The sequence below is a fragment of the Phaenicophaeus curvirostris genome, chromosome 3, assembly GCF_032191515.1.
Source record: "Phaenicophaeus curvirostris isolate KB17595 chromosome 3, BPBGC_Pcur_1.0, whole genome shotgun sequence".
Classification (NCBI taxonomy): Eukaryota; Metazoa; Chordata; class Aves; order Cuculiformes; family Cuculidae; genus Phaenicophaeus; species Phaenicophaeus curvirostris.
Window position 1 is genome coordinate 11,176,877 of NC_091394.1, and position 25,142 is coordinate 11,202,018.

Here is a 25,142-nt window from a genome sequence, read left to right on the forward strand (position 1 = left end):
CAATTAAAAAAATGTCTACCTTGGAAACTCTTATTTTATACTAAAGAAAATATCTTCACAAAACAAAGGCTTCTAGGGTGTTTGTGACTCCCCTCATAATACAGGGGAAAACATAAGTTGCTTCAGAAAGAAGCAACTCTGAAAGAGTATTTTTTGCAAACCAAAACTGCTCAAGAATGTTTGGTTTTTGCTGATTTTTCAACATCACACAATATTGAGTGAAAACGATGTCTTTAACAACGTGAAAAGTGGGAGGGGAAAGAATACCTATCTTGAGCAAGATCCGATTATGACATTGCAACCATGATTATTCTCTACAGAAAGAAAGAAATGCATATTTTTTTAATGAGAAATTTAATTTTTTGTTAGGGATGAAACAGTACAGAAGAGTAGGAAATGTTTAACCAGGAAACGTCTCAAAAGTCTTTTCAGTTCCATGCTAATCCTGCACCCTTTATACCTGAGTATCTTGTCTGTACATTTGATGAATTTCCTAGCTGTTATAATTCTCCCCCACTGATAACTCCCTGCAAAGCAGGGTAGCAGCGGGGCCTCATTGTGCCAACCACAATCCAAAGCACAATGGCAGAGATGTTATCTGCCCCAAATTGCTTATAATCCAGGATTCATGAAACACAGCTGAGTGGTGATAATGCAATAGCAGTTGTGAAACAGGCCCTTCTCCAGTAATATTGCTTAACCAAAGGGTTAAATTAGTATTTATCAATCCTGTGCAGAAAGGTTTCATTCTGAAGACAATCAAGCATTTGAAAGCTTTCCAGACACTGACTACCCGGGAAACCAACATGTCAGCCAGGCTCCAGGCTCCACTTTGAGCAGAGCAGCGTACACAGAGCCAGTGTGCTCCACAGCCCTCTGGAAACCATTTGTGCAGAGTCCTTTTAGACACAGTTATTTCATTTAGCAAAAGCAGCTGAGGCTTTTCATTCCCTGTGCAGTATTTCTGATCCCAAATTGCAACTGATCGTAATTTCATGAGAAGCAGTTTAGAAATGGAAAAAAACCCCCAAAACATCAGGTTGGCTACTTTCTCTCTGTAGAAAATTGTAAGCTTGCTACAGAAGTTACTTACTGAATACCCAAATTTACTGCAACAATAAATAAAAGGCCTGGTTTTGTCTGTACCTTCCCTTTTAAAAATGGAATCTGAATTTTTGCACATTTACTCATTTGCAAGGTCGGGACTCCCAATGTTTTTTGGTTTGGATGATCTGCCAACTGCAGTCTTTAATACATCACTGCTTAAAAAGAGTTCCCAGTTTTGTCTGATGGGCATAACTAAAAATGGATTTTAAATGATGTGGATGACAGAAGGAGTACTCTTTCCATCCATACCTTGCACCCACAGAAGGTTTTTGCCCCTTCAGCATTAATTCACCCTTCAGCCAAAAAACATAAATGGTATTGCCTAGCAAGGAGGAAGCAACTTCTAAAACTAATTTCCTATCAAGGAAACTTCTGCTCTGCAGATGCTGGTTACCTTTCAGAAGGTTTGTCTCCCATCACTCAACCTTGCCCTTCGGCAATCGGAAATGGCGTTAAGTCTCTCTTCAAGCAGTAAAAAAAAAGATAAAAAAAGTTATCATAAAAAACCCCCTGATACATGAATAATGGGCTGCTGCTTAACACCTGCTTAATTATTACATCCAGACTATATCTTTTCTACAGGCCTTTTTAACTTATCTCTAAGAGGATTTATGGGATGGATAGACTATCTGAAAAACAGATGATGAGGTCAGTGTAGCCCAAGATATTTCATTTCAGCTTTTACAATTAATACAGATACTGGAAGTGCTGGAAAGGTCTCAGAAAAGCAGTGGATTTGTCAAGCGCCCTCTCTCTCTCCCACATGCATTTTCAAGAGGAGGTAATGGAAGACAAAAACCAGTACACCAATATTGTGCAAATTAGAAAACCACAGATGGACAGCTCTGAGAGAGAATGGTACAACCATACATGACAAAAAGAAGTACAAGGTACAGGGTTGATTTTTTTTTTTATATTTCTTGCAGTAAGTGTTACCAGTGAGAAGGAAAGTCCCTGGCGTACAGCTTTGCTAAATGCACCTGGCTGAGAATGACGTGAGCTTCACTCTCTCTTCGTAGTTAACTTTCAGTTGACACACTTTGATGGCAGAATTCATTGAACTTTTGTGTGGTTTTAAAAGCAATACCCCTTAAAACATTAGCCTTTGACCAGCATTATTATTTCTATCTGCCTCAGCAAATACAAAAGGAGCAGTTCAGATGCTATGTTATTAGAGATGGGGCTGTGCAGGATGAACAAGAGAAATACTAGGACATCCTATTAAATCTGAACTCCACACACAGTACAGGACTGACCTGGAACCTTGGCACTGCTGTAGGAGATAGCAGTCTCCAGGGATGCCTCTAGTCTTTTGAACCCAAGCTTGGAAATGAATCTCTAAGGTGAACTGAAAGCCTACGGAGCTATGAATACACACATAAACTATGTTATATAGGATGAATCCTGAAGGAGCGGCAATGTATTCAAAGAAAAAGCAGCACTGAGGGTGGGAGGAAAAGGAGGAGAAGGGGAAAGGAAGAGCAGAAATCTGAAAAGGAGAGACCCAGGGGAGGAATTAGTAGAGAAGAGAGTCAGGGGTTTAATTTTCACTTGGCTCCCCAGACCTTGCTAAAGCCTGTAGCTCAGCTTGATATATGTAGCAGTGGATGTCTTGCTACAGGCTTATTTGGTGATCTGAACTGGAAAACATTCTCATGTTTGGGGGAAGACAAAGGGAGAGAGTAGAATATCCTCCTGCTCAACTAGGACTGAAACTGTGTTTCAGATTCAACTAAGTTTGCAACAGAATAAAAGATACCAAATTTTCAACCCGAACTTGGAGTTAAACAGATTAACATAATTTCAGTATCAGTAGCTGGAAAAGAAAAATCACTATATTTTTCCTGTTTTATTAGCAGCTCAGTCTCTGAAAGTTAACTTGATTTCCCAGACCAAGTTGGCAGGAAGGCTGGATTTTCAGTTTGTGAGATATCGTTATTCTCCTTTCCGCTATCCCTGCCATGTCTTTACTCTAGGAACAAACTAACAACTCTTTGTAAGTTACCAATACACCAGAAACTCAAATAGATTTTGTAATTCCACACATAAAAGCAGAATAGTGTTTCTAACACAAAAGACCCTCAATTGCCTGGCTGTGCCGTCTTTATGATAGGTGAAAAAGAGAAAATTGGGGTCAAATTAAGAGGAGCTCTCAGCTAATTGATATAAATTCAAAGGTAGAGCGTGGCTGGAACAGTCAGCTGCCTCTTAAGACCACGAAAAAGACAGATGTATTCTTAGGGGGAGAGGAGGCAACACTGTTTGACACACTAAATCAGAGTGATCTGCTGGGAACTTTAACAAGGAGAGTGCTGAGCAGCAAGGGCTGCCCAAAATGGATACAAATACATTGTCAAGCCACTGTGACAGATCCATTATGGGTGAGCAGCTTAGCAAAATGAACTCGAGCTGAACTGTCTCACAATATAAATGCCACAAGCTCAGAAGGACTTGAGCTTCCATCCACTTCTCCCATTCCCTCCTCTGAGGTTAGCAAGACAGAGCCAGCATCAAAGAGAAGCGGCAGGTCAAAGAAAGCTTTATCCACAAGAAAAAACACACCTGGACAGACCCTTCTGTCACAGTCCAATGCTGCCTCATTGTGAGACTGTTTTCAAACGCATGTGCTCTCACAGATTCTCTCTCTCCTTGTCTGGCTGTGGGAAGGAAATTTCAATCCAGTTGCACAAAACAAATAATACATCTGTTTGCATATGCTGATTGCTCAGGTTACACCAAAACCTCATAGCACATGACATCTTTTCCTACCATAAACTAACAGAAGAGTACAGAAAGGATAATGACTCAGTGCTGGTAGCAACTTGTAACTTGTGAAATGACATTTCCCCAGAGGTGTTAGCAGTAATACTTCTGAACTCAGTCTATGAGGTATACATGTGACACGTATGCATAAGTGAAAGCTAAAGCTTTTAAAACGTATTTCATTTTCAAACACAGGATGTTTAACACCAAATTAAGTTTTGTGATAACAGTTAGGGCCATGTTAAATTTTCTCCTCACACTCACGTGACTGTTTAACAGAAAGTAATTCAGCATATGCTTAGATCTCATTGAAGTATCAAGAATGTGAGCCTGGTGATTTGCTGAGCCATGGCATCAGCAAGCAACTCACTAGCCAAACACAAAGCATCCTCAGAATAGGCACAGTAGCGAGGCAGCAGGGTTGGGACTGAGAAAAGGTTAGGTATGTTATCTGTGCTCTTCAGGAGGTTTTCTCTCACACTGTGATGAATTTATTAGGAATTATAATAATTTAAAAGATTTCCTAATATTTTTTCCTTTAAAATAACAAGCTCTGCCACTCTCTTCACATCCATCCACTCCAAGGGAAATGCTAGTGCAGACACAAAAGTTTCATAGAGGATCTCTTGGTAATTCAGCATAGAACAAGGATTGCCACATGCATAGATCCAATGCAGGGAAACGCGAAAAGCATTTCAGAACAAAGGCTCAGCCAAATATACCTTCCTAGCCAATGGGAGGAGAGACTGAATTTCAGTAGGTGCCATCCTTGTAGAAGATAATACTACTGCACTTGCTTATTAAAATCCGACTGTGGCCTTGCTCTGAATTGTATTTTTGATGCCACGTAATAGGTAGAATAGCAAAGACTCTCTCTAGGCTGATGACCAACTAGCTCTATATGTTGCTCCATAGAAACAGATACTGCTGAGAAAACACATGAAGGAAAAGGTTCATGAATAAACCTGACCACACCAGAATCACTTTTTTTTCTCCTTTCTTTTCCTTTCTGTCATTTCCCTGCCCTCCCCTCTTTCCAGTGCTGTAGCAGAAAAGTGGTCCACATTTGGGTGAGATCTTACTGGACTGTTTTTCAGCTCCACTCAATAAAAAACTGACAGCTGACACTGCGACTCCTAATCGTAGCTGAGGTCCAATGGCAAGTTTCCTGCCATTGCAGGCCAACCAACTCTGTGTGGCTCATTCGTGTGATGAGGATTCCTTGGTCACATCCAAGAGCTGATCAACATTCATCATACAAACCAAATACTTTCTCATGTAGTTGCCTAAAGGACTTTAAAGTCACCTGAGTAATTCAGCAACCCACTCACTTGTTCTTTAAAGCATTCAGTCCAGTAGTTACAACTAAACTGTGTAATAACACCTATATGCTTTGATATTTGTAAAAGTGAGTATCCTAGTGCCGATTCTATCTTTGATGGATCTTTGAGAAGGGAACAAAGGGCATTTGCTTTTATTAAAACTGACCAAGTCCTCACTGACCAGGATTTTTTTGGTTTGTTTTATTTTATCTGTGGATTTTTGTGGGTTTTTAAAACATAAATAGTTATATTATTGCCATGAACTCCGATTTGATATCTGATCTAATAGACTAAAATTTATTTCACATAAATCTCACAAGACTGGATTGGATTATCAGTACCATTTGATGAAAACAAGTGCTCTCAAGTTTTTCAGTGAGCCCATGTTAAATGAAAAGAGATATCAACTTATGGAAACATTTATCTGAATTAAGTTACCATAATCAAGTAATATACTTGATGAGGTTGGGTAAAGAAACAGTCATTAACATAAACTGGTAGACTGCCATGAAACTAAAGGAGAAAAATAATGAGACATCAAGCAGAATAGCACTAACAGAAAACCCCCAAAAGAACAAACCCAAACATAACAAAACACAACAACAAAGCATACATGAAAAAAATGATAAAACAGCCTCCAATCCAATATTCAGTATTTATTGCACGTATAATACCAGGTTGTTATTTTTACTGACATCTTTCTGAGCCTCTGCACATTGCAGTTCTGCTCTAATAGAAACAACACTGGCAGAACAGAAATAGACTCATTTTCAGGAGCTCTGCCTCCACTAAAACTTTATTTCAGTTTTTCTCAACCCCTAGATCTTTTCTGTAAGAAGAAATCAACTGTCAAAACATAAATACTGACATCACTGTAATAAATAAGTTTAATAATCAATTTAAAATTAAAGCAACATAGGGGGGAAAAATCCTGAAAAAGTACATTTAAAAATAAAACCTGAATGTGCCCAAATCCATTCATGTGTTCAGTTATTCTGGTAAACACATGCCAAGGATATTAAAGACCCTGTGTTATAAAAGCAGACCAAGAAAAAAAGGTACAGCAGGATATATTTCAGGGCAAACTTTTTTTTTTAACGAAAATATGTAAGATGAGGAAGATCATCTTGTGATGACTAATTTTTAAAGGTGAATTTGCTGTAACTTCTTACACATACAAAGCATGTTCACTGCACCACTTCCACTATTCAGCACCTGTCCTGTATCTTTGTACTATATGTGCTCCTTCATTTTCTAAACACCCCAGTTATCAGCATTATTCCCTAACAGATGAGTAACTTTTCAAAATTCCCCTCAGCAGATTAGATTCTCTTCTGCCATCATTAGAGGACCTGTCTGAACCTGGCCTTTGCGTCTGTGATTTCATCCCCTTTGTACTTTTGCTCTATTCAAGTCATGCAACTGGTAATTAAAGCAAAACGAATCAAGAAGGGTAGCTACCATCACAACAGGTAATAAAGCACTAGGAACACCAGAAACATAATGCACCAAGCCAGGGATAATGAAGGCCATTTTAAATTGTATTTCTTTACTTTCTCATCCCCTCCAGTTTCTCATTGTAGGTCCTCCACTATAACCTCTGCCACTGAGCTCTTACATTTGGGCTTTTCATCTCTCTTTCAACTCTATATTTCCAACTTGCTGGAATTTCCTTCCCTGAACCAGCTGCCAGTGCCTCCTTTCCTTTTTCAGCAAACTGCTGTTCCTCTTGCAAGAATAAAAGTCTCTCCATATCTCTCCCAACATAATGAGCTATATACATATAAAATCTGCTGGCTGACATCTATTTTCCTGATTTTTTTTTTTTAGGTCATTAATAATGTTACTCTGAAAAATTTTAAGAGTGTTCCATGGTTTGACAGCTTTGTATATGTGCTACAGACTGTTATTCTGTTGCTCTCATATTTTCACTTCAAGCCTGTGACATATGTATCCCATTTCCTCAACATCAGACCTTCGAAAACATTAGGACACTTACTCCTGACACAATAAGGGAAAAACTGACCCTGAAAACATAGCTTCTTTTAAGGAAAGATCTATCTATGCCTAGATCTGCTATGATGCAGAGGAGATACACACATATGTGCACTCACACAAAGAAATCCTCTTCTGAAAAGATGAACTCATGGAGTGTCCCCAGCTGAGATGAATCCTTCCCTTTCTGCAAGGAAGGAAAATCTACATATCTCTGCAGCACCATTTTTCCTTTTTCTGCTTCCCAGAAGCAAAAAAGAATTGATTTATCCAATCCATAATAAGATGCAACATAGCAATAGAAAAATATATCCATTTGATCCAGTGCTACCAATCACACTTGCATTACACACACTGACACAACTCCATTTAGTCTCATGCACCCCTCATTTGCCTGCCTGTATAATTTATTGCAAGTTATTAGACACACACACAAATTCAAACAAAGGTTTGTTTTTCTGGGAATGGATGAGTTTCAGAACTAGAAATTACTACATACTGACATTTTAGAAGCTACTCAATCAATGTGTGATACACAGGTCTGGATGGCAAACTGTTTTGGTGCTAAAAATGCTTTATATTCTGTATTATTAATTTTACCTTCATTTCATCATCCCAATGTCTGTATCAAAATGAATGTAAAATGCAAGTTAAAAAACCCAAACATATTTGATACCTTGCAAAGAAGTGATGGAAGTAAAATGGATGAATAGAGTTAAACTCTCTCCTAGACAGTTTCATAAAAAGAAAGCTCTGAAGTATCAACGAAGTTCTAGAAATTCATCATCGTGTTTAGACTAGTAGAGAAAGCACTGACACTTTTCCCTACCTCTATTTTTCAATCTTAACCATAAAGACTTGAACGTAGAGAACAACATGCATTAATAGCACTCAAAATCCTATCAGTAACATATACCTTGTCTATATTGCTTCAGAAGAAGTTATCCTGTGACCTGAAAAATTACATCATTAAGCAGTCTCCTAAACTGGATTTCAGGGATGGTGAACTAATATATGTAATACATTTGCATATTTAGAAAATTCTACTGCAAATTTCGGTTCAACTTTCAACTCTACCCAGTTAAATACACTTCTCCACAACACATCTTCTTGAGTAACACAAGTAAAGCAGGACATCCCCAATTGCCTAATTGCTTCTTAACATCAAAACCCTTCCAGTAACCACTTGCACAGTGGATATCCCTGTGACAAAGGGTTTCTAGAGCCTTATGCAAGCTTAGATCAAATCCCTTCACGTTTCTTCCCACAGTTCCTGCGGAACTGGAGCAGCCTCACATACTCCAAAGGATGCAAAACTCCTGCTTGGTCACACCATATATGCCCTAATTATTAAATTATAGCCATGAATAACAGCACTCAGTGGACAGCACAACATAAAATGCTAACCCTACTTTAGGTTCTCTTTTATGTACTACTGAGGTGCTTGGATGCCTTCTTTGCAACACTACCCAACTGATTAAGTTGATGAAGAGAAAAGAGAAACAATGACACTAATTTATTTAGCATCATTGCCTATTATTATACCCAAAAAGTTATTTATTACTCTATGAGTATGTGGACAATGCATCAGTTATATTAGATTTTCTGTGTCCCCATAAGCCCAAATATCCTTTGTCACACTAGAGCATGTTACAACCTTATTTCCTGAAGTAAGGTATACTGAAACTACATTTATGTTCACTGCTGTATAGTGTTTCTGAAGAAAAAACTCATTAACAGTAATTTGTACCTTGCTTTTGAAGTGTCATTTGGGAGTGAAGGAAAGGTAAATTTTCACTTCCGCTAGTGTAAATGCAAAAAAAGTAAGATAATATGTCTATAGTTTGCACTTAGACTACCAAACTCAATATCAATATTTGTCATGTGGCAGTTATGTAATAAGACATGTCAAAATCAACTTACCTGTCACTTCAAATGTCCATGAGCCACAATTCCGCTTGAGTCTGAAGAAAACTTGACCTGTTGAATATGAAGCAATACGTTTTAACTCATGATGAAGTCTTGCCCTCTTTAGAAAAGGATAAGAAGCCACAGGTTTTTGTGGGGAAGGAGAAAGAGGATTTTGTCACTGCAGAGAGCTTAGCACCCCACGACTTCTTTGCTTTCCACTAAGATTCAAAAAATCTTACAGATAACTTAGATTTCCCAGTCAGGAGTCTATTCCATTTTAATCTTTCTATAGAGTGTTCATTGAGGTTCAGCAGCTGATTCTAAGAAGTATCTCCCAATTGAAAAAGATTTATACACATCAATTGTTACGGTGCTTTTTGAACAAATCTGCAGAGGCCAGAAAAGAAAACATGCCCTTCTTCTTCCTTCACTTCCACTTTTATTTTTCACTCCTTTCTACAGATGACCTCTCTCTTAGAATGAAATTAAGCAAAAAGAATGGTAAGACAGGGAATGGAAAGAAATAAAGAGCATCAGGGAGATGAGGGGGCTGTTTTCTGCCAAGAGTACAATGATATTAATTACATTTCTGTAAAATCAGCTCTCTGAAACTCATAGCTGTCAAGTATTTAGTGTTCTTATATTCATACAACCTAACTAATATTTAGAAGAGTTTTGTTGAAACTTCTTGAACTATAAAACAAGGCAAACTCTCTAATAGCCTGTGTTGACTAGGAAGTAAGCAGGAATTAGAAGTGTCCAACTTTTGGTAATGTACATAAAACATACTCTTAATGCTAGAATTGTTCTTGAAAAGAAAACATCAAGTTTCAACACTCTACTAGCATGACACCTACATAACATGGGTCTTTATTATATGACTATGAGTCTGAGATAGTACAGTACACAATCTACATATTTTGGCATACAGAAGAGCTGTCTCCTATATTAATTGTCTCCAAACTGAAGCACAAAACATGATGCTACCATCACTGACGCCACTTAAGCAGTGCAAGTGAACTGGTTTTAAGGTAAGCTACAAAAATATATCCAGGTAGGAACACTTAAACTATGACATGACACCTGAAATTGTTTGTTTTTTTTTTTTTTTAATTCAATCTATATTAATGCTGGCCCTTCTATTTTTCCTTTGGTTGTACGGGTGCAGAGAACTCCACTGCATCAGAATGAGGTTATCAAGTAAAGGCTCAATCCAATTTCCACTCAAGTAAGCAGCAGAACTTCCATTACTTTGATGGGAGCTATCACAGTGCCTAAATAGCAAAAGATATCCTACAGGCCCCCTTTTCTTGCCTTGGGCAGGGATTAGAGGTATCAATTTTTTAGAATAAATAAAAAAATAGCTGTTATTTGGGAGCGTTGAGAGAAGGGATTATTTTCATGGTTTTGTCTATTTGTTTTGAGGTGAGGTGTGTTGACACATAGCCGAGTGCAAACAAGAAAGTAAAAACTAACACTGCGTTATGTGCCTCAAGGGGAGAAAACCAACAATCTGTTTTTATAATGCATCAGGAAATTTCCTCAGGAATAATGCTGTCACAACATGCTTGCATGTTATAAAGAGGAAAGAGATGCAGAACTGAATAAATGATTAGAGGAGGAGAAATTTCTAACTGATCAATTAAAGACCATCAGGTTTCTGATACTGCCTGCAAGCAAATTGCCTTGTCATATATTTACATGTCATAGGAGAGGAGACTTACACAGCTAGCCCTTTCTGCTGATTTGCAGTGCTTGTTTGCTATTACAATGGTTTTCCTAGGGAACATTTCAATTATTAAAATGGATGAACTTGAAGCTAACTGGACAATACTCTGCAGCTCAACTTAAATGTATCCACTGCTTTCAAACAATCCAAAACTGATTTTCCCCCCTGCGTATGAAGTATATTTCACTTTGGTTTACATTTCCTTAATTCTCTAGCTTAGTAACTTTGAAGTAATATTTGCATTAGGTCCTTGGAGGCAAACCTCTGTCTTTCTAATTATCAGGAGTAGGAAATGGAAACTGCTCCCTTACTCCCACGCTGTTCTCAGAAGAGTCTCTCTACTTTTCCTGTAAGGTGCACAAATCCTGTGGACTTCATTCCAGGAGTCGGAGCAGGCTGTGCCCTAGTAACAGCCATATCTGAAAAGGGCTTTTACAGCCTCTTCCTATGAGGATATCAAAACATTTTAAAAGGTAAGTGGCAGGATAATCACTGGCACATCAACTACATCTTCATAATCTATTTGCGAAAGACTGAAGGAAAAATCTTTTGCTATGGTTTAGGATCCATAATGTCTTTAGGAATATTACTCGCTATTTTTAATCTATAGTGCTTTTCTCTTATCTTAATTTTTTATTAGAGGAATGTTTATCAATCAGCTTCCGTATAATGGAAATATATTAGCAACTTATTCAATCATAGACACATTTGTTCATCTAGATAAAAAAATGAACATTCACACACTAATTTTGATACACAATATTTTTCTTCTTTTAATTTCAAAACTTGTGTTTCCTCATATACAGAACTGAAATAGCATTTCCTTTTAGATCAAGGTAGAGTTCGTGGATTTAAATCTTCTCTTTGCTTCTTTCTTTTAAAAGACCACCACTTCTCAGTGCACAGCATGTGGTTATGCAATACTAATGAGGGAAAAGGTCCTTGCATGAATCCTATTAGATATGCTCAGTGCTGTTTGTCTGCAGTACAGCTGTTTACAATAGGGAACATTTTATTATCTTTGGACTAGACTTTAAGAGTAGGAAATGTACCATATAAAAGCCGATTCAAATACAATTAGAAAAATGTGCAAGTCACCCAAACTAGCATCCAATTTCTTGAAAGAGTTAAAGCTTCCAAAAAGAGTAATTTGCTCAATGTGTAACATGGAGTATTCTGTATGCACTGTTATTCCATTTTCCTCTTAAAGTTGTTTTACGTTTACAGTACATGTGTGGTTTTTTACTCCCTCAAGTAACAATTTTAAGACCCTCAACTTTATGTTATTGCTCCACAATGTCTGAGACAAGACATAAATTTCCTGTTTGAGTATGGGAAAAAGTAACAGTTCAGAAACCAGAGTGCCTCTAAAGACACAGGCTTATTCCACCACCGCTCTGCCCCTATGCAGAGCTTCCCAATGAACCAGTCATGATGGGCTCAAGCGGAGGAAAACTAGATGTCCTGGAGAACAAACTGAACCTCCTCTCAGAACAGACAGACAGACACCAAAAGTCATATAAGTCAATGACACTGTGAGATGTCTATGGTGGAGATCCTCCATCAATGTCTTCCATGAGACCAGGCACCTTGGGTGTATGTTGCTAACATGAATTTTAAGACAAATCCATGATGTTACTTCTCTGTTATGACAGCCCATTGGGTGATATAAGCTTGTAATAAAGCAATTATGGTGTCACGACAGAGGTGCGTCAGGAGACAGTAACACAAAGCCAAACCAAAACCAAAGCACATGTGGAAAGATGAATTCTTGATTTGAGGTCTAACATTAATTTTTTTGCATGTCATACAAGCCAGCACACTCTACTGCAGTGATCAACCAAGATAAAACTTCACTTTGTTCTGTTTCCTAGCCATGAAATGCTTTAAAGCACTACATAAGGGTTACTTCTTTTATCCAGCGCACCAGGAGACTATCGACAACTTATTTGAAAAGAGAAGACTTTAAATACAAATAAAAAAGGCAATGTTGATTAATATAACTTGGTATTTTCTTTTAAAATGGAGTTTAATATAGATGAAATGTTAAAAGGTTGGGGCCCAAAGCTCTCTGCTTATGCACTCAGAACATACAAACTGAACAAAAGCAATACAAGCTTTCCCAAGGCTGTTTCCAGCTAAGGTTCATTACCCACTGTTTTCTGAAAAAAGACAAAAACTCAAACCACAAACCAAACAAATTATCCAAACCTAAGAGATTCACTAATTAGATGATTTACGCAGTTTCTATCTGCTGAATACACCAATGAGTTGCCAGTTTCAAAATATAAATGTATATTTAGAAAGGAACTAATTTCTCGAGGCATTCCCGCAACTGATCAGATAACAGTAGATAACCACTGAAGATTTAAACCTGAAATTCTTTAACTTAGTAAGCATGCTGTGTAGGAATTTACATTTGTATAAACCACAGAAAGAAAAAAACCCTCTACCAAATCGTTGTTTTACTATTATAAGAACACTTTACAACAGTGAAGACTATGAGAGCATCTGTCCCTATATTACTAAGAAAATACTTCTTTTTTTCTTGTTTGTTTAATAAAAAGGAAATAAAAACAGCCTCACCAAGCAACATTTGAATTTCACAGTATGGATTTGGGAATGCTTTATCTCTAAACTTGGAAAAGACTGCAATGTTTTAGAATGGTCTTTCAAGAGGCTGGACTTTGTTAATTCACTTACATGACTCTGAGAAACATTACAAGTCAACACGTTTAGATAAATAAACAAACAAGACAGAAACTGGGGAAAGAAATCAGCTCAAAAAACTGCATCATAATTACCAAAGGCTAAAACCAATATACAGTCACTGAAGGCTTCAACATCACAATACTTTACATGCATTCAAAACATTTGACGTAATAACTCATACAATATCAATTAACATTTTCCATTATGGCAAACTCAAGTAAACCACAATTACTGTGCACGGATTTACGACTTGGCAAAGTGAAAGCTAACAATATAAAATGTAGTAACTCCCTAAAAAGCTGACAGCTGCCAACTGCTAAGTTCAGGTACTGTATGCTGGAAACAGCAATCCATCAACTGTGTCACATCAGACCGTTCGTTTGATTGAAGGCAGCTGAAACTCATAGGAGCCCCGCAACTTTCAGACTCCTACTAATCTCATAAAGAAAGAAGGAGAACTAAACATACTGAAAAGAATTACAGTGTGAGACTGAAGTTAATGACACGTCAGGAAGAGCATAAAAATAGAATACTTAAAAAATCACACGTGGATTGAAAATGAATACAGAAGTGGCTGTAGCACATATGGGTTGGATATTTTGTAGTGCTGAGCTGCACTCAGAGACTTAGACAAATATGAGGGCTACAAGCTCTCTTTTAAAAATGCTTGTTATTTATACTGATATTTTAAAGCTCTGCTTAGAAGTCAGTAGGAGCTCTAGATACTCAAAAGAGCAATAAAAACTTATTTAAGCGCCTAAATTTCAGCTTATACATATACATTTAAATATAAGTTTGTGTTCCAAATTTCTGTCAACTATTAAAAATCTGGGCCAGACTGTACCACCGTGTGGTGCAGATCTCTGCACTGTAAGAAGTTCTTACTTCTGTGTTTCTTTTCCTCTTAAGTCATAAGATGCTTTTCCCATATTTTTAAAATAAAATCAAGTTATTTTACTTCAGATAAGAAAATGAAATATGTAGAAATACCTCACCAAAAGCTTAAATGACTTAAGGTAACAGCAACAAAATATTTCAGTTTCTTCCTTTTCTCATCCACAGGACCATTCATAATTTCAGAAACATAAAGTTTTTAAGGGTTAATGTCTATCCAACATATTGATGATTTCTAAGAGAACTTCTTCACCCTTCAAAATATTTTGAACATATGTACTATCCCTGCTTGTCAGACCTCAAAATCCAGGATCACAGCTGTATATGCAGGCTCTTTTTGCCTTCCAAAATGGACATACAAAGGGAGTCACAGAAATAATGCCTTAAGTAAAGGAAAAGGACTTGGTATTGTCGTACCCACTGAACAACTTCATTCACCACCACTGACTAAATCCATTATAGATGTTGACAGCTTTAGATCTATGTATTACATTTTGGTGAATAAATGCCACTACATATTTAGCTTTTATAGAGCAAAGCTTTTATTTTGTGTATAAATCTGTGTTTAATGAGCCTTGAAAGAGATGATTGCTAAATAACAGCCTGCTGCATTCAAGCTCAACTGCCTCCAATTATATTGTTTATAATTATATAATTGCATAATATAATGTGTGTCCAACAATCCCCATGTTTTATTACCACACAGCACTATGACACCGGTGTAAATCACCTTTTCACTTTCACAGTCAGCCTCTTTCATTTTGCTTACTCAGCCAACACAAATGCACATGGAACTGCACTTTTGACTGCTGAATGCATCAAATCGGCTTACAAGCCTCAGCAGAAATAGGAAAGTAATGGAAGTGGTCAGCTTGCAAAGATGAAAGGGGAAACGTAAGTACTATCTACACAAGGAAGTGAGGAAGAGAAAAAAATAAGAAAAAAAGAACTAGTTCAAAATCATACATGGTGTTTATGAATTCTGTTTGTTTGGGTGTGCCTTGTTGGCAGATGCTTTCTGGATATATTGGCTATCCAAAATTTCCATGAGAATGAATGTAAAGCAGCTAACATTAGTAGGTAATGTTCCTTGTGTTATTCTTGCTCTTGTATGGACTTCACAGCATTTGCTGTAATGGCACTAAAATTAAAAAGAATCTTATTAGCCAACACACCATTATGCTGTCAAACACCTGCACAAACCTCTCTTCTTTCTCCACTTTCAAAGAACAACTTTTCTTCTCTCTATTCCATCATTTGAAAACTAATACAACTTTTAATCAGCAATTTAATACACTGCCACTCAGTATACATTTCCATGGCAGGAATTATTACAAGTGTAAGTCCCAAAGTTATCTATAAAACTCCTTTTTGACTTAATAGGGACAGTATTGCATTTTCTTGACATGACTTGTTGGACACACCTTTCAAAGTAATACTATTCTTGTTTTTAAACATGACTTAAAGCCCTCTGCATCCCTCCTCCTTTCCCTTCAAGCACACTCTCCACACAAGATTTTTTTTCTCTTCAGTCCACGATTCTCCTACCCAAAACACCCGAATTTTAATCGGTGAAGTTCTGATGCTGCAATCCACTGTTACAATGGCTCCCACAGGTCTCCCCATGAGTGGAAGGCACTCTGCTGCATCCTGCTGCTACATTACTTATGCTCTCGGCTGCCTGTAAAGCACTGACTATGGGTTGGGCCATGCTGTTGTGTAGAGCCCACAGTTTAGCCTTAATATAGATTAATACACTGAATTTCGACGATCCAGAACATTTACAAGGTTTTTGATGTAATTGGGCAGCCATTGGTTGAGCCCATAAGAGATGGCTTTAGGCTTCACATCCTGCAAATTGCTCCAGCCTGTCCTCTTCCCTCATCAGCATTTACACACCTTTAAAACTCACATACTTGGAGGCATATGTATAGTGGAGCGCCTCATCCTGTGCTTGATGGCTCAAATCGTTGTCTTCTGAAATCTACTTCTACTGTTATTTTAACAACTTAGACAATTTGCCAAATTCATAGAATCATAGAATCACCAAGTTGGAAAAGACCCCTTGGATCATTGAGTCCAACCATTCCTATCTGTCACTAAACCATGTCCCTCAGCGTACACATCTTTTAACTACCTCCAGGGATGGTGACTCAACCACATCCCTGGGCAGCCTGTTCCAGTGCCCAATGACCCTTTCTGTGAAGATTTTTTTTCTGATATCTAGTCTGAATCTCCCCTGGCACAGCTTGAGGCCATTTCCCCTTGTCCTGTCCCCTGTCACTTGGAGAGAAGAGGCCAGCACCCTCCTCTCCACAACCTCTTTTCAGGTAGTTGTAGAGAGCAATGAGGTCTCCCCTCAGCCTCCTCTTCTCCAGGCTAAACAACCCCAGCTCTCTCAGCCGCTCCTCACAAGACTAGTTCTCCAGCCCCTTCACCAGCTTTGTTGCTCTTCTCTGGACTCACTCCAGAGCCTCAACATCCTTCTTGTGGTGAGGGGCCCAGAACTGAACACAGGATTCGAGGAGCGGTCTCACCAGTGCCGAGTACAGAGGGAGGATAACCTCCCTGGACCTGCTGGTCACGCCATTTCTGATACAAGCCAAGATGCCATTGGCCTTCTTGGCCACCTGGGCCACTGCTGGCTCATGTTCAGTCGGTTGTCAACCAACACCCCCAGGTCTTTCTCCTCTAGGCAGCTTTCCAGCCAGACTTCTCCTAGTCTGTAGCTGCACAGGGTTGTTGTGCCCCAAGTGCAGGACCCGGCATTTGGCCTCGTTAAACCTCATGCCATTGGACTCTGCCCAGCGGTCCAGCCTGTTCAGATCCCTTTGCAGAGCCTCCCTACCCTCCAGCAGATCCACAGTGTCATCCGCAAACTTGCTAAGGGTGCACTCAATGCCTTCATCCAGGTCATTGATGAAGACATTGAACAGGGCTGGACCCAGCACTGAGCCCTGGGAACCCCACTTGTCACTGGCCTCCAGCTGGAGTTAACTCCGTTTCCCACCACTCTCTGGGCCCGGCCATCCAATCAGTTTTCCACCCAGGAGAGCGTTCATCTGTCCAGGCCAGAGGCCTGTATGACAGCACTCAAGATCACCTGTTCCATGACCCTCCCCATCACTGAGGTCAGACTGACAGGCCTGTAGTTTCCCGGATCCTACTTCTGACCCTTCTTGTCAATGGGTAAAACATCAGCCAGCCTCCAGTCCAGTGGAACTTCCCCGGTCAGCCAGGACTGCTGGGAGATAATGGAGAGGGGTTTGGGAAGCACATCTGCCAGCTCCCTCAATACCCTCTGGTGGATCCCATCTGGCCCCATAGACTTCTGAGTGTCTAATTGGCCAAGCAAGTCTCTAACCAGTTTCTCTTGGATCATGGGAGCTTTGTTCTGCTCCTCTAGCTCCTGAGTATGTACACACAGGGAACAACTTTCCTTACTACTATTAAATGCCTTCTTTGCCTCAGTCTTAAGTACCTCAGCCTTGTCCTCATCCTTTGTTGCAGTTGTTCCCTTTGCATCCAATAGGGACTGAATATTCTCCCTGGTCCTGCTTTTACTACTGATGTATTTGTAGAAAGATTTTTTATTATAAATTGCAAGAAGTTGATTTAAAACTAAGATTAATTTTTTCAATGTTACAAATAAAATTACTGCAAACACCTTTTCAGGTTAATTAACTTCACTATTGCACAGCAGTTCCTAAACAGTCCCTTAGCTAAAGGCAAGGGCTGTAGAGAAACAAGACACCTAAGCTTCTCTTAGGTTTAGATGCTGTTTTGGAACTGAAGACTAAATTAAAAATTAACATGTATTTATAACTATGAAGTTTGAAAATAATGGCTGTGTTGCTCTCTTTGATCTTGCAGAAACGTTTCACAATCATTTATCAAACAAACTACTTATATATGCCATATTTTATAAAAAATTCTTCAAACTATGACTTTAATACAGGTATTTGCATTGTGTTGAATAGAAAAGTGTGGTGTAGCGAAAAACATCACTCACTCATAATTTTGAAAAACTCTTTGTCACAGTGAGAAATAGCAGACAAATGATAAACACAAAATCTATTAACTTGGGTTTAGGTTTAGCGAATCATTTCCTATCGCCAGGCAAATTTGTTAAACAAGATCCAAACAGAAAGCCAATTAAATCAAATATTCAAGGGCAAGTGGGAAAAGATCGAGGGAAGAGGCAGCCTAACCAGAGTGTCATACAACCACGGTCACCTCAGAGAAGTCCAGGGCTGACTGTGGTCCCTCAGGGAAAAGCAATGTACTGTCACAGCACGGGCCACAGCACCATTTTCATTCCCAGCGCAGAGACCTCCCAAAGCTACTCAGAGGTACTGACCCAATTTCCAGTTGCTGTACTTTCCTAGCTAAAATAACTGTCAGAGCTTCTCACGGCACCCTCCCCAGGTGCTCAGCCTCTTCCGAAGAGAGCATCTGTGCACCTCGCCTTGAACACTGGTGCTCATTGCTGCAACATGAGGAATACTGCTGATGGAAAAGTTGCTTTCTGCTAAACTGTGCGAGTACATGCACCTCAAACTGCTAAAGTTTAAGTCAGGTATTTCTAAAATTCAGAACTCTTTCATTTGCCTTATTGTTTCCAAGTCTACAGGATTTGCTTTCCCAAATTCTAAGATTTCCTCAGCAAAAACAAGACCTAAATGTTTTGGCTTTTTCAAATAAATGCAAAGATTTCAACTGTTTTCTTATTCCTCTTCCCATTTCGCTGCAGGGGAAACGAGTACTGAGAATTGTGAGATCAGCAGTAAAGAGAAACGACCATTCAGAGTTCAGGTAGCTATGGTGTATTACCAGGGAGTACTTCCATAAGACTCCACTGCTCATGAGCAGCTGCCTGACACGTGAAGTGATAACAACCCCTGTTTCAGTATTTTAAACAAACAGGCCCCTAAACTGTTCTCACCTGGCTTGTTTTCAAGAAGAAAATTAGGTACAAGAAACAAAGAAAGGAAGAACTTGTTGCTTGGCAGTGGAAAGGTAGGGCAGGGTCAAATTTAAAGCTTGCAGAGGGGCAGAGCAGACCAAGTATCATAGAATCATAGAATAACCAGGTTGGAAGAGACCCACTGGATCATTGAGTCCAACCATTCCTATCAAACACTAAACCATGCCCCTTAGCACCTCATCCACCTGTCCCTTAAACCCCTCCAGGGAAGGTGAATCAACCACCTCCCTGGGCAGCCTGTTCCAGTGCCCAATGACCCTTTCTGTGAAAAATATTTTCCTAATGTCCAGCCTAAACCTCCCCTGGTAGAGCTTGAGGCCATTCCCTCTTGTCCTGTCCCCTGTCACTTGGGAGAAGAGGCCAGCACCCTCCTCTCCACAACCTCCTTTCAGGTAGTTGTAGAGAGCAATGAGGTCTCCCCTCAGCCTCCTCTTCTCCAGGCTAAACACCCCCAGCTCTCTCAGCCGCTTCTCATAAGACTAGTTCTCCAGCCCCTTCACCAGCTTTGTTGCTCTTCTCTGGACTCGTTCCAGAGCCTCAACATCCTTCTTGTGGTGAGGGGCCCAGAACTGAATACAGTATTTGAGGAGCGGTCTCACCAGTGCCAAGTACAGAGGGAGAATAACCTCCCTGGAAAAATTTGTTACCAGCCAAGGAAAATATAAATATTTAAAGAAAAATCAGGGCAGCTAATATCTTAAATTTTGGGTCAGTTTTCTTTCACACTTGTAACACATAACCTTTGATACCTTCTTCACCATATCAATCTGTACTTGGTTCTGTTTCAAACTTCTGTAAAGTCAGAATTGTTGTGGTGTTTTGGGTTTTATCCATGTGCCTTAAGGGTTGTTTTCCTGACTGTTATACTTGGAATTATTCTCTGGAAATTAATGAGTTGCTTTGCACTTTCAGAATATCCATGTAATACAAGAAATTATATCTGCTATAGAGGAACAGCTTCAGAATATAATTTTTTTCTTCATTTTACATTAACAAAAGTTATTAAAAAGATTTTTTTAAAAAAGTGTTTGTAAGCAAGAATAATTAAACAATAGTGTATCTATTTCAATCCAAATGGAAGAAATACACAGCAGTATGTCAAATTTTAGAGGAAAGAATGAGTCTTTTTGTCATAACCATTGATAAAGGCCACTCTCCAGATTCAGAAGTATAAACTGACAGTAGATAAGAAAGTAGTAGAGAAAAAGTATGTATTAGACATAAGAATTTCTGCAGAGAGATAGAAATTATATCACTCTGTAGACATTAGGCATACCAAATAGGTCAAACTGATTTTAGTTTACTACATATACATGGATTAATTGCTACTTCCACAGACACTGCTACCAGGTGCAGCAGTTTTCTGGATAGTGCTTCCAGTTATCCCAAGAGGAAAAAAACTAAATCATTTTTCATTATCAAAAATCCAAGAAAATGTACACATTCAGGATGCCAAATTGTACACACTTCAAGACCTGAATTTGCAAAAACTTAAATGAGGTCTAGGCAATAAAATCCTTGCATAATTTACTACTGTCTCCTACAATACAGGAGAAAAATGCACAACTGAAAGACTTAACACAGTTAGATGTGGTTGCACACCCAGCAACAGTGTTGCTGAGAAACAGCTGTTAGTTACTTTGACTTCCAGCTCAAACAAGATATGAGAAAGTGCTCAACAGTTACCATTTTTTACATTCACTAGGAACAGCTTCCTTCACAAAGTTAAGAATTATGGGAGGATAAAATATTCATGCTACAACAGCTTTATCACAAAATCTATCTCTGTTTAAGAAAAAGCATGTCAGTTAAAGTGAATGTTTTCACAATTCCTTTAACAGTCTTGCAACAATACTTTGCACGATAGGTTGCTTTAATTTAATTATTTTTACACAAAAAGATTTCAAACACATTTTTTCCACCGTTATCCTTCAGACAACTCAGCACAACTGAAGGAAAAATGAGTTCTTATTTCTTCCTCCGTTATTTAATGGATATTCATTAATTGAAACATTGGTGAAAGTAGCACTCTATTTACAACTCCATCAAATACAGTATGCCTTAATTTGATTCTGTCAAAAGCCACTATGTATTTGAGTTATAATAGAAGTGAAAAAATAAATTAAGAAAAAATATTTGAGGTCCATTTTAAAAGAACATGCGAAAGCAATAGAAATGAGTAAAGAAAAAGTAAGGGCAGGACGAGTCGCTCCCCCAGTATTAGATTTTTTCCTGTAATGAAGTTCATGTCCTCGCTGACAGCTGGCAGATAATAAATTATTGAAAATAACCAACGCACATCCCTTGATCAAACACTGCTATATTGCATCAGGAATTTATGTAAAATATTTTTTATAAAGTACAGAGATATGTAAAAATTATGTTTGCACCAGCTTAAAATAGCACTTCCTCCCTGCTTTCTCCCTACAATCCTTTCTTTCCTTTAAAAAGTGTTTTTATTACCCAGTGAAAACATTATTACTGTAATTTTTAAGGCTGTAGGGTATCAGGCAGTCATTTGTGACATTGTAGATACCGTAAGACACAAAAACACACGTTTCAGCCATTGGTTACACACATTTTGACTGTTCATGTCATGTAAGGATGGGTTCAAACATACTAGAACATGAAAGTGAACAGAATAATAGCTTTTCCATTTCACATGTGAAATACATGGCTGATTCCAAAGCCAGAATCGCTGTGTGGTAGTGATGTCTGGATGAGTTGTCTTTCCCCATTGGATACATCTGCCAGAGGCCTCCAAGCCTGTCAACACTAGTATTTCAACATCTTTTACAGTTCATCATTACTTGATGATCCTAAAGGTCTTTTCCAACCTAAATGATTGTGTGATCTCTGTTTTCCACAATGACGTATTTTACTTCTGTTACCTATTACAACAACAAAAAAAAGCATCTTGCCTGCCTCTGAAGCACTAAGAAGTGCCAGTTTTTGGCCATCCTTACTGAGCTCTCTGCTCATGCCCTGAACAAGGATAATTACTTCACGGGGCAATGATTGTTCTTAAGACATTTTAAGACTAATTTTAAGCTCCACCTATGCAATCATATCTTGGGTTATCTGGCAAATATAAAAAAGCCCAAAATGCCAACAGCTGTATATCTGAAGATTGTCCCTAAATGGGTCTTCAGCTGTTTGGAGGAAGTGTTTGCTTCTTACACAAACCAAGCCCCATCGCTGGAAGTTTGTCTCTCCCCTCAAATTAATTGTCTCCTAAAGCAATTTATCACCTTACTAAGAGAACAGCTTCCCATAGGTAACTCCTTACCTTACAGAAAGAAGAAAGGACAACCTAGTTCCCTTCTGTGAATTCACATGTTCTCTTTAAACTCCTCATACATCCCCACTGGGAAGCGTCTCTGAAGTATTTTCAGGACCATAGAGTGTTATTCTCCTTTCTGAAAATGCTGATTTTCTTCTTGTGTCACCTTTCAAAGATTTTTTCACAGTTAAAACAGGCAGAGTTTCCCTCCTGGGCCTATCAGGACTCCTCTGGGCTTTCTCTCTCTCAGAAAAAAAAAAAAAAAGAATTGCCTGAACTGCCTGTTACTTTCCGGAAGTTCTTAAACTCTCATTCTTCATCTGCCTGGTTAAACCACTCATCTGATGCTTTCTTTTCATGATAATAGTCCTGATTCAGTTTTTAGTTCTGCTTCCTCATACCAGTGTTTCCCTGCCTGAAGTGTTACAGGTTCTGGTTGGATTTTTTAGCTGGACTCCCTTGTATGACCTCCCAGCTGAGCTGCATCTGAGCTAAAAACTACTAAGGCATCTTAGCTTTGTTTTGCCTAGAAACTGAGATGACACTTGTATCTGCAGCACACCTCAATCCACACATGAAAAAATAGTATCTAGAAACAGCAAAGTTAGGAAGCATGGTGCCTATGTACTGAAGTAGCTCTTGTGTAACAAGGCAGGGTCCATTCAGGCAGCTGTGATGAGCACTGGCTGCTCAGGACTACTGCGATCTTCATAAAAAGCCATGACATTATTCCTATCCTGACTTCTGAAAACAAGTATAGCACAAATACACCTGCCATGGATGCGCATGGAGCCAGCTTGGGTCCCACACAGATTTATTTCCTCAGGCTTCACATTGCAAGACAGGGATTATGCTGCTACCACTCCAGAGCTGGCCCTGGAAGCAGTCTCTCCACATCCACACGTACTTGAACATGATCTGTCAGATAGGACCTGGCTCCCTGTTACAATGTCTGGTTAACAGTGCCAGTGAGCAGCACTGCCTCCTACCCGGCACTAAAACATCATCACCTTGAGGAAGCATGATCCCATGTTATTAACACATTAGCAAGAACACGGACTTATTCTCAGACTTCACAGTGGGAGAACATCACAAAAGTCCCTTGAACTGAAACTGCAGAGTATTTTTCCATTCCCAAACTGCAATTCCACCCACATTGCTGCTATGGACCCAAGTACCGTATTTTCAGAAAGAAAGAGGGAAAGAGGGGAAAGGAAGTTTCTTCTTCTTTATATGAACTATAATCATAAATATTTTTCATATGAATTTTCAGTGAAAGAACATAGAAAGTGCAATGGTCTGATGAGGTCATAGACTGTGTTAGTTCATTATAAAACAAAACAGGATTTTTTGTGTCTCGAGGGGACCTACTGTACAGGAAATGGTAATCCAGGATAACACAGCTCTCTTATGCTATGCTTAGACATTGTAATTAGAATTGTGTCTAGATTTGGTTTTTTTTTTAATGGCTTGGGTTAAGGGGATTCTGGATCCCCTAAAAACATGCTATTTTGCTATACTTCACATAACAACCTAATTAATTCCATTTTGAAACATAGAAATTGATCATATTTAGATTGACATACAAATTCTAAAACAATCAAGGTTTTATAGATCTCATAAATGTTTATATATCAGGATGTTTTGTGGTGGAATATCTTGTCACTCCCACATCTCTGGCTTCAAGAAGGAAATTACTAAGACAGGAATCTTCAACAAGACTCAAAATTTGGAAACAAGACCTATAAAAGTCAGAAATCTCTTGCTGTCCTTTCCAAAACAAATACTTTCTAATAAGTACAAAACAAAGATTTAGAAAATCTGGTAGTATTAATATAAAAACATTTATCTTGGACTACGAATGGTTCTGTAACCTGTATGCTGCCCTAACAGTCATGTAAGCGTTATTCAAAAAGTAAGAGTAGATCTCTGATCATTAAATAGATGCCATATATTTTTATTTTTTAAACAAAAGTGACAGTGTAATCTAAATAATTTTTTTTTCATAAATACTGGAACTGTTAAGAATAAGAGGTATGTCTCTTGTCTCTATACACAAAGCAAACTACTACCCTCACATCCCATCATCAAACATTATGGTTTTAATCTTTATCTAATTTGAGATTGGCTGAAAAGAAAACAAAAGCTGAGAAACAGGACAGCAAATTCTGCCATAAGCAAAGACATTTTGTGTTTACTATGAGGAGGTAAAGACATCTGAAAATACAGCTCTGTTAATAAATGAGTTTTCCAAATGACTCCTATAGAATTTCTTTGAGACAGAGGCACTAGACAATGATTAAGCAAGCCCAAGTGCTGTGAAGATAGTCCCAACGTCTTATGTTAAAGGGGAAATCTTTCCCTTTCCCAGGAACTTGGGAAGACTGACTTACAAACTGCCCTCCACTGATGCTGCTACAAGCTCTGGCATATGGAGAA

General features: G+C 38.6%; 1 protein-coding gene across 10 annotated transcripts in view; it reads right to left on the reverse strand.

Moving 5' to 3' along the window:
• The window catches only part of LOC138718801 (poly(rC)-binding protein 3-like), a 499,598-nt gene that overhangs the window by 297,098 nt on the left and 177,358 nt on the right, over window positions 1–25,142 (reverse strand). For 9 of the 10 annotated variants that reach the window (XM_069853378.1, XM_069853380.1, XM_069853377.1 and 6 more), the window contains exon 3: window positions 9,111–9,167. The exons of the other annotated variant lie outside the window; for it this stretch is intronic. The gene's annotated coding sequence lies outside the window, so the exon portion shown is untranslated. The remainder of the gene's footprint in view (window positions 1–9,110; window positions 9,168–25,142) is intronic. 10 annotated transcript variants of the gene reach the window in all.